Genomic DNA, 8581 nt, shown 5'->3' with positions numbered 1-8581 from the left:
ATGAACCACAGGAGAAAGAATCCTTGAGCAGTCCCAGGCAGAAGTAATTTTCTACAGTTTTGGTTGGCAATTCTTTTCAGATTCAAAGGAACAAAGGACAACCAATTCAACAGTAATAAGAAACAAAGTGGCAAATTATTCAGTAATAGGGGTAAAAAAATAGTTATAGAAGCCCTTTAAAATGAATTTCATAATAGATATCAGACTTCTGCTTTCAGTAGTGGCAGAATAGGATATTTGGACCAACCTACCTATCAGTGGAAGACCATTAGAAAAGCTAACAAAGTAGTAAAAATCCGCTTGAAGGCATTAGAGAGCAAACAAGGCAGAAAAGAGTTACCAGGTTAAGATTTGGGGAAAGGCAGAAACACAGAGCAATGGAGACCCAGTGGCATTCAGGACTACCTCTGCCAATCTCAGAAGAGACTTATGGTTGAGAGGTTAAAAACATAAACAGGGCTTTGATTGCTTTGCAGAACACAGGGGAACAGAAACTGAACTCTATAATTTGAGGTGATACTCATAATTATGTATACTCTGGAAGAAAAGATGAACCAGAAGTAAACTAACTTTCTTTTTTTTTTTTTTTTTTTTTTTTTTTTGAGACGGAGTCCCGCTCTGTCGCCCAGGCTGGAGTGCAGTGGCCAGATCTCAGCTCACTGCAAGCTCCGCCTCCCGGGTTCACGCCCATTCTCCTGCCTCAGCCTCCCGAGTAGCTGGGACTACAGGCGCCCGCCGCCTCGCCCAGCTAGTTTTTTGTATTTTTTAGTAGAGACGGGGTTTCACCGTGTTAGCCAGGATGGTCTCGATCTCCTGACCTCGTGATCCGCCCGTCTCGGCCTCCCAAAGTGCTGGGATTACAGGCTTGAGCCACCGCGCCCAGCCGTAAACTAACTTTCAAAGGGACTGAAACTCAGCTTCAAATCCTCTCATTCCTGAATTTGGATTAATGGGATCCTAGGTTGCTAATGCCCCAGCTATCATCCAGATGCACAGATAAATCCTTTCTGAAGACATGGTATACCATTCTTCTAACTTTTAATTTTTTCTACTATTTTTTCATAACCAATTTCAGGCACTTATGCAAAAATAACCAGGCATATGAGAAAAAGAAAAGTACAGATGAAAATCGAGAGAAAGAACAGACCCACGGGGGATCCAGACAAGGAAGGTATTAACATAGACTCTAAAATAACCATGCCTGATGTTTAAAGATAACATTGTGGATATGTGTAGGGGTTTGGAAACTTACAGCTGAACCATGGATACACTGCTAAGGCACAGCCAAGGGCTGGAAGGCCTAGGGCCTGAATCCCCCGAGAGCCTCACCTCAGTTTTGCGGGTGAGACGGGTCCTTGTGGAGTTCGAGTCAAACCCAGAAGAAACGAGGGAGCCCGGGTCTCCTCCGAGTGTGCAACAAGCTGACCTGGGGCGCCCCGCTGAAAGGTCACTGGAGACGATCCAGGATCACCCAGTCTTTGCAGCAGGGTGCAGACTTGGAGCCCCCCCAGGGGCGGCCAGAATCAGGCCCAGGGTTCCCACAGCGTCAGCAAGACCTACACCTGGAGTCGCCTCAAAGACAGCTGGAGTCAGTCCTGAATCCCCACGATGTCAGCCGAAGCCAAGTGAGGAGGCACCCAACTGTTCTCAGGGCGAGGGAGTACTGGCCTCGGTGTTGGCCCAAAGTAAGGAGGAGCTGACCCCAGGGGCCTCCCAGCATCAGCTGCTGCCAGGCCCAGGATCACCAGAGCCTTAACCCCATTCAGCAAGCTCCGGGTCCGGAGCCCTCTCAGCTACTACTGGAGCTGACACTTGAGGCACCTGGCTTCCCCCGGGGTCAGGGTCAGCACGAGCAGAGCAAACCACCTCCAGCTGGGGAGGTGGTGACACACGGCTTCGGCAAAGAAGCGAAAGGGTTCTTCATCCCAGGCCCCAGCGTCCAAGAAGCTGAAGAAAGAGCAGCTTTCTGTAATCCCGAAGGGGAAGCCCAAATCGGGCTGAGTGTGGAAGAACCACTCCAAGAAAAGATTCTCTCTGATGCTTCAAGACAAGCCCCTGCGCCCATCGTGGCAGGGGAAGCTGAAGCAGGAGAGGAAGCTGGCCTAGGACTTTGCCCCTCACCTGGAGGAGGAGTAGGAGAGGCGCCGCCAGGAGAAGAAACAGCACCGGGCTGAGAACCTGAAATGCCCGGAATGAGCCAAAGGTGGAAATCGTCCAAGTGATCTGAAACCCCACCAAGCTCAAGCAGGCAAAGCAGGAGCAGCTGCGCTGCATTAAGAAGCAGGACACCCTGACCCTGCTGCAGAAGCAGCCGGCCGGCAGCCAAGATCTGAGCTCAGGATGGCCCGAGGCCTTCCATGGCCAACAATAATGTCAGGCCGCAGCTCAGACAACTCTGCTGGAGCTGGCACTCCAACCCCATGGCTCCAGAACAGGGACCCCCAACTGGGGTTCCTAGGCCTTTGAAGGCTTGCAGGCAGGTCTCTTTGGGACAGAAGCCCAGAGAGGAGGCTGGGACCTGACAGAGATGGGGTGGGAAGAGATTCAGCCCCCATCTCTCCTTCCTCTCCTTCTCCAAGTGCCTTCAAACCAAGAACAGTACATTATTCTGGTTCCTCAGTGAGCTGGTGACTGGCGGGTGACTCACCTAGTGTTGTATGTTCTGTCTCAGCATCCTAGGTCCATCCAAGGCCTGGAGGCTGGCAGTTGGGAATCCAGCCTCCCCCACACCTTCCCAAAGGCTGCTCTGGGCACCTTGGCGCCCCACTGGCTCTCTCCCCAGCAAACTGAATCTGGCTCCTCCCCACTTTTCAACACTGAAAGATTAAAATGAGAGGCTGCAGGGAGCAGGGTTTTTCCCTAGCACCCCCTTTCCCAAACCAGACTCTGCAGAAGCCCCAGAGAATCACTCACGTCCATCCAGTGTACAGCAAAAATATTTATATTCATTGCGTGCCTGTTGCATACAGGCACAACCCTAGGCACCAGCCAATACAGACAGTAGACCAAAGTCCCTGCTCTCGAGGTGCTTTCATTCTGATGGAGAGAAAACATAATAAACAAGCAAATGCAAAAATAAATAAGTAAATAACATTGTGATTTTTCACAGAGAAAAATCAAATGGAATCTGTAAAACTGAAAAATTCAGTAACTGAAACTAATTAATTGAGTGCATTTAATAGAAGAATAGACGCAGCTGAATAGAAAATTAATGATCTGCAAGATAGACCATGAAAAAATATTTGGAATGATGAATGATGACAGAGGAAAGAATAAGAGACATGGAAATACTATGAAGAATCTAACATAATGTGTAATTGGCGTCCCAAAAGTAGAGGAGAGACATTGGGTGGATGCAATATTTGAAGAGACAGTAGCTGAGAATTTTCGAAAAATGATGAAAGACATTGAGCCACAGGTTCAGGAAGTACTACCAACTCCTAGCAGGACAAATAAAAGCAAAAGCAGACCTAGGCACATCACAGGAAAACTGTTCAAAACATCTTCAAAGAGTTAACAGAAAATCAACCAACTGAGGATCCTACACTCAGTAAAAATATCCTTCAAGAATGAAGATGAAATAAAAACATTTTCAACCAAAAATGGATAAATTTGTCAGCAGAAGACCTATACTAAAGGAATACTAAAGGTTATTCTTCACGCAGAAGGAAAATGATTAAAGACAGAAATTGGAGGTGTAGAAAGGAATGAAGAACAATGGAAAGTGTATGTAGGAAATATAAATAAATATTGATTATCAATGCTTCATGGAATTTATAATATCTATGGAATTAAAATGCATGGCAACAATAATATGTAAGGTCAGAGTGGGATGGAAAGGGTAAATTAATAAATTAGTATTTTAAGGCATTATCAGAAGAGGGCAGAAGTACAAAATAACATCAGGCTTTTATAAATCAGGATGTATACTGCATCTCTGTGTTAATGACCCAAGGACTACTAAAAGAGTACCACTCATGACACATGCACTCATACCCAAGCACACATGCACTTGCATGCACACAGAGAAAAATCATGGAAAGCCTCCACCAAAATGTTAACTGTGGTTATGTGTGGGTGGCGGCAGCTGGTCAATTTTTCTCTTCCTTTGTTTATGTGTATTTTTAATTTTTTCCTAGCATATAGAAAATGAATCATTACCCCATTGAAAGAGCTCTACCTTCTAATTCTATGACTTGTCTACTTCTTTTTTAGCTCTTCTGAGCTGTAGATAGATGATTTAAAGTAAAATTTGTCATTAATTTGAAGTCTGGTTTGGTTTTGTTTTACTAAATAATATAACCTTAATATCTTTGCCTGTCATTAAATACTATTCTATAATATCTGAATGACTGTAGAATAGCCCTTTGCACAGCTCCTCTATAATTTAGCCATTTTCCTATTGTTGGACATTTGAATTATTTCTAATTTTTAGAATAAATATTCCTAATGGACATTCCTACATACATGATTTTTTCCTGAGAAGATACTTCTAGAAGTGTAATTGCTGGGTTAAAGGGTCTATAAAATATTGTTTTTAAATTCATATTACCAAATTACCCTCTGTGAGGGCTGTATTTAGGTGCTTTTTAATTGGCCAATATAAGAGTATGAAGGGGGTTATAGTAATTGTTTTGACAGTGTGCACAGGGTCTATGTCTATGACAGTTGAAGGTTCCCTCCACGCTGCTGTGATCACACCTAGAGAACTATGCCACGCAGTGCATGGTTGCAGTAATGGGCATAAGGGCTAAAGGAATTCACAGAAAGGGAGCAGTCTTATGGGTCTGGTTGAGTCTGGAGAAGCTTTGGGGAGAGATGAGGTTTGAGGAAGGTCTTGAAGGTGGGTAATGGACTGGTCCAGAGGTGGAGAAAGCCGCTGATGTGAAGCAGGTGCCCTCCAGACCAGCCCTGGCAGGTGTGGGCACAGAGTGGTGGGACGGGAGAAGGTGGCACGTTGTCTCCAAGTAATGCTGAACCAGGCTGGACTAGATAAGATGGGTCCCGGCAGACAAGGGGGCTCTGGAGCAAGGCAATGGTGTGATGAAAGGGACGTCTGTGTCCTCATTTGATCCCCACATTTGATGATTCCTCAGAAATGGGAAGAAACTGGGGCTTTTCTACTTTTTATTATATTAGGAAAAAAAAAAAAAAACCCTGCCAATTTGCCAGTCTTGGAAGGATAATAAAAACAAAACTCTTCCTCTCTCAGCAGAATGGAATTAGACTCACCTTGTTACAGATTGTGCTGCTACCAATTAGAGAGAGAAAAGATACTCTGCTGAAAAGTTCTCCACCTTCCAGCTGCTCTTCTTTAATCCATGTAGTTTAAATACCCCAAGGACCTTACACTAAAGCAACCACCAAATATTGAAAAATAGAACTGTGAGTTGGGACTGTAAAGAATGCCTTTTGTTTAGGAAAGGAGGGGACTAGGGAGGATTTTAAATGGGAACCCCTTTAAAGGTGAGGAAGAAAGAAGTTTAGGGTGCCCTTCTTTCTCCCCAGGGATTTCCAAGCAAAGACTTGTAGACTCCAGGAATCCTGCGGACAGCACTAGTGTCTTGTTAAATCAGCTAGGGAACTTAGAGATTGATGAAAGCAGATGATCTCCCAATTGGGAGAAGCCTGAACGAGCCAGGCTGCGCTCAAGGATATCCCCTCAAAGGCCCTGCCTGGGGAGGAGATGTTTTGCATGTGTGCCCAGAAGCAGATGTCCTGAGCCAGAGTGGACATAAGGTGACGGTTGGTGGGGCAGACCCTCACCTCCAAGAACAGGTCCAATGAACCCCGAGATTATCCATACACACTGCCAGTCTGCCGAGAGAAGCTGCTTCTCACTGTGGCAGGTCAGCTGTGACCACATCTCTTCTCTGGAGGAAGGACAAGGAGAAGGTACCATCCATGGGACAGCAGTGGGCAGCCGTCCCCTCTCCTGCATGCAAAGGCACTGGGTGCTGTCAGAAGATTTTGACTTCATCTCTTTTACCCTGCATTGCTTGAACTACAGGACCACATCACTGAAATCAAGCATCGGACTTTAGGGGGTCAATAAATGGGATTTTAGATCTTTAACTTTTGGATGTGTTGTTTAAACTACTAAAAGAGCAATGAGGGGTGGAGGGATGGAGTCAGGCTGCCCAGTTGAGTTTGGGTAACTTGCTTTTCCTTTCCAAACCCATCTCCTCTCTGTAAAACAAGGCTAGAAATAGCACACACCTCAGAGGATGCCGTGAGAAGTAAGTGAGACGATGCACTTGACCGCCCAGCAGGTCCCGGCACACAGGGAACACGTGGTGCAAGTGGAAGCTCATTTGCACTCCAGTGAGAGGACGTTCAAGCTGGGACACGGCTTCCACTGCAGTCCAGGGGTCAAGTAAAAATGATAAGATGCTTCTCATTAAAAGACAAAAGTCTTGCTTTAGAAAAAGTCTTCATGTGGGGCAGAGTGTTCCTTCCAGACAAGCCATCTCTGAATCCAAGTATTAAGTGAGATTCAGAGACAGGACAGCCCGTGCAGTCATCTGTAGGACTCTCGAGCCAGGTGAGTGTCTACCAGGTGAAACCAGGCCCCAAAGAAATCCAGGGGGCTGGATCCTAGCACCTGTTTAGATTTAGTGCCCTGCTGCTCTGGCCCAGGTCTTTACTTCCCTGGTTTTCTCTGGCTCACCTGTGTGTACTTTTCTGGTAATTTTGGCTTGTGGGAGAAGACCAGGAACAAATGATAGGCAACGAGATGGAATTTATTTATCTGCAGTTTCAGTCAGGGAAACTGACTGAAACCCTGCACTCCACCCACTCTACACAATAGGACTTAGAGACCTGTGCTTTAACTTGGCCTGGTTCAGGCTCTAATCACTGTACTCTAGGTGACCAGCCTCCAACAAGAGAACGGCCACTGTGCCAAGGAGGCCAAACTCAGTTCATCACAGCAGGTGGTTGTGGGAGGAGGTCCAGGGCTATGACTTCAAGGGGGTCACTAAGATCCCTGGCCCATTTGCACACGGGCCACCAACGAAGATGAAGCATGGTCTTGGAGGCCATGGAGGCTCCCGGAAGGCTGGAGGCTGGCCATCTCTGCTTAGCTCCTGGGGCACAGGCTAAGCTTCAGTGGCACTGGGTGGCAATCAGGTGGTGGGGCACACAGAGCTCCCTGCTGTGCAGCCTTTCCGTTTAGAACCAGAGAAAGGGCAAGGCATGCTTTCTGAGGATACCTCAAAGACCTCTGCTGCTCCCCAGTCAAGGCCTTCGCTTCCCAAGCATTTCCCACGCTTCCTCACCTCTGCATTCTTAACGCCATCCTATTTTGCTAAAATATGCTAGTAAATGACACCCTGGTAAAGAAGAAATGGAGAATGCCATAGTCTAATAATTGGCCTCCTAAAATTCACACCCTTTTTGCTAGATGGCAGGAGTGAGAATGACCTTTGATGTGGATGGTTGGCAGAGACACCCAGTGAGAGACCCCTCCTTGCCCTCAGAGACCTCCCCATGGAGCTGCATCTCCCAGCAGAGGAAAGCCCGAGGTAATGTCCATGCTGTAAGCCCTCCTGTAGGTGGATTATCCCTCTCCATTTCCTCCACATCCCCAGAAATCTTAGCTTTACAATCATTAAAAGTATGATACCTAAATATTAAATTCTAATAATGCGTTAGCATTATTTCTTCAACCCTAAAATGTGTCCTTGAATTGTACAGAACAGGTGTCCATTGCTATGCATTTATTGTATTTGGATTTTTATTTCATTAATTTTACTGAATAATACATGCACATCGTCAAAAGCTAAAAATGTCCAAAAGAGTATATAATGAAGATGAGGTCCCTTTCCTCGCATCCCTGCCCCACTCCCCAGGCCTTTGCTTCCCCTGCACATGAAGCAACCACTGTTTTTAGTTTTTTCTATATTGTTCCAGAGATAGTCTACATGTATACCAGCATGTATGTATGTGTGTCTGTATGTTTATACGTGTGTGTATACACTGTATCCTTTTCTTTTTTTTTTTTTTTTTTTTTTGAGACGGAGTCTCGCTGTGTCTCCCAGGCTGGAGTGCAGTGGCGTGATCTTGGCTCACTGCAAGCTCCGCCTCCCGGGTTCACACCATTCTCCCACCTCAGCCTCCCAAGTAGCTGAGACTACAGGCGCCCGCCACCACGCCCGGCTAGTTTTTTGTATTTTTAGTAGAGACGGGGTTTCACCATGTTAGCCAGGATAGTCTCGATCTCCTGACCTCGTGATCCACCCGCCTCGGCCTCCCAAAGTGCTGGGATTACAGGCTTGAGCCACCGCGCCCGGCCCCTTTTCAAAGTACAAGAGGTGGCACATTGTTAACACTGCTTTGCATATTGATTTTTTTTTCCATTCAACAGTATATCTTGAAGCTTGTTCAACATCACCACGTATAGATTGTGCCATAATTGAACCAGTCCCCTACTGATGGACAATTGTGTTTTTCCTAATTTTTTGAAATTATAAACAAACCGCAGAGAACATCCTCAAGCATACTTATTTGGATGCAACACACATATCTGTGGGTTAAATCCTAGTATTATAAAATGGAAAACTATAAAACTCCTAGAAGG

General features: G+C 46.0%; 1 pseudogene; it reads left to right on the top strand.

The window, feature by feature from the left end:
* The first annotated feature begins 1160 nt into the window (after nt 1–1160).
* LOC126950055 (coiled-coil domain-containing protein 86-like) lies at nt 1161–8165 on the top strand (annotated as a pseudogene).
* The last annotated feature ends 416 nt before the right edge of the window (nt 8166–8581 follow it).

This window comes from Macaca thibetana, chromosome 3, assembly GCF_024542745.1.
Source record: "Macaca thibetana thibetana isolate TM-01 chromosome 3, ASM2454274v1, whole genome shotgun sequence".
Classification (NCBI taxonomy): domain Eukaryota; kingdom Metazoa; phylum Chordata; class Mammalia; order Primates; family Cercopithecidae; genus Macaca; species Macaca thibetana.
This window is presented reverse-complemented; position numbering and strand designations above follow the sequence as displayed.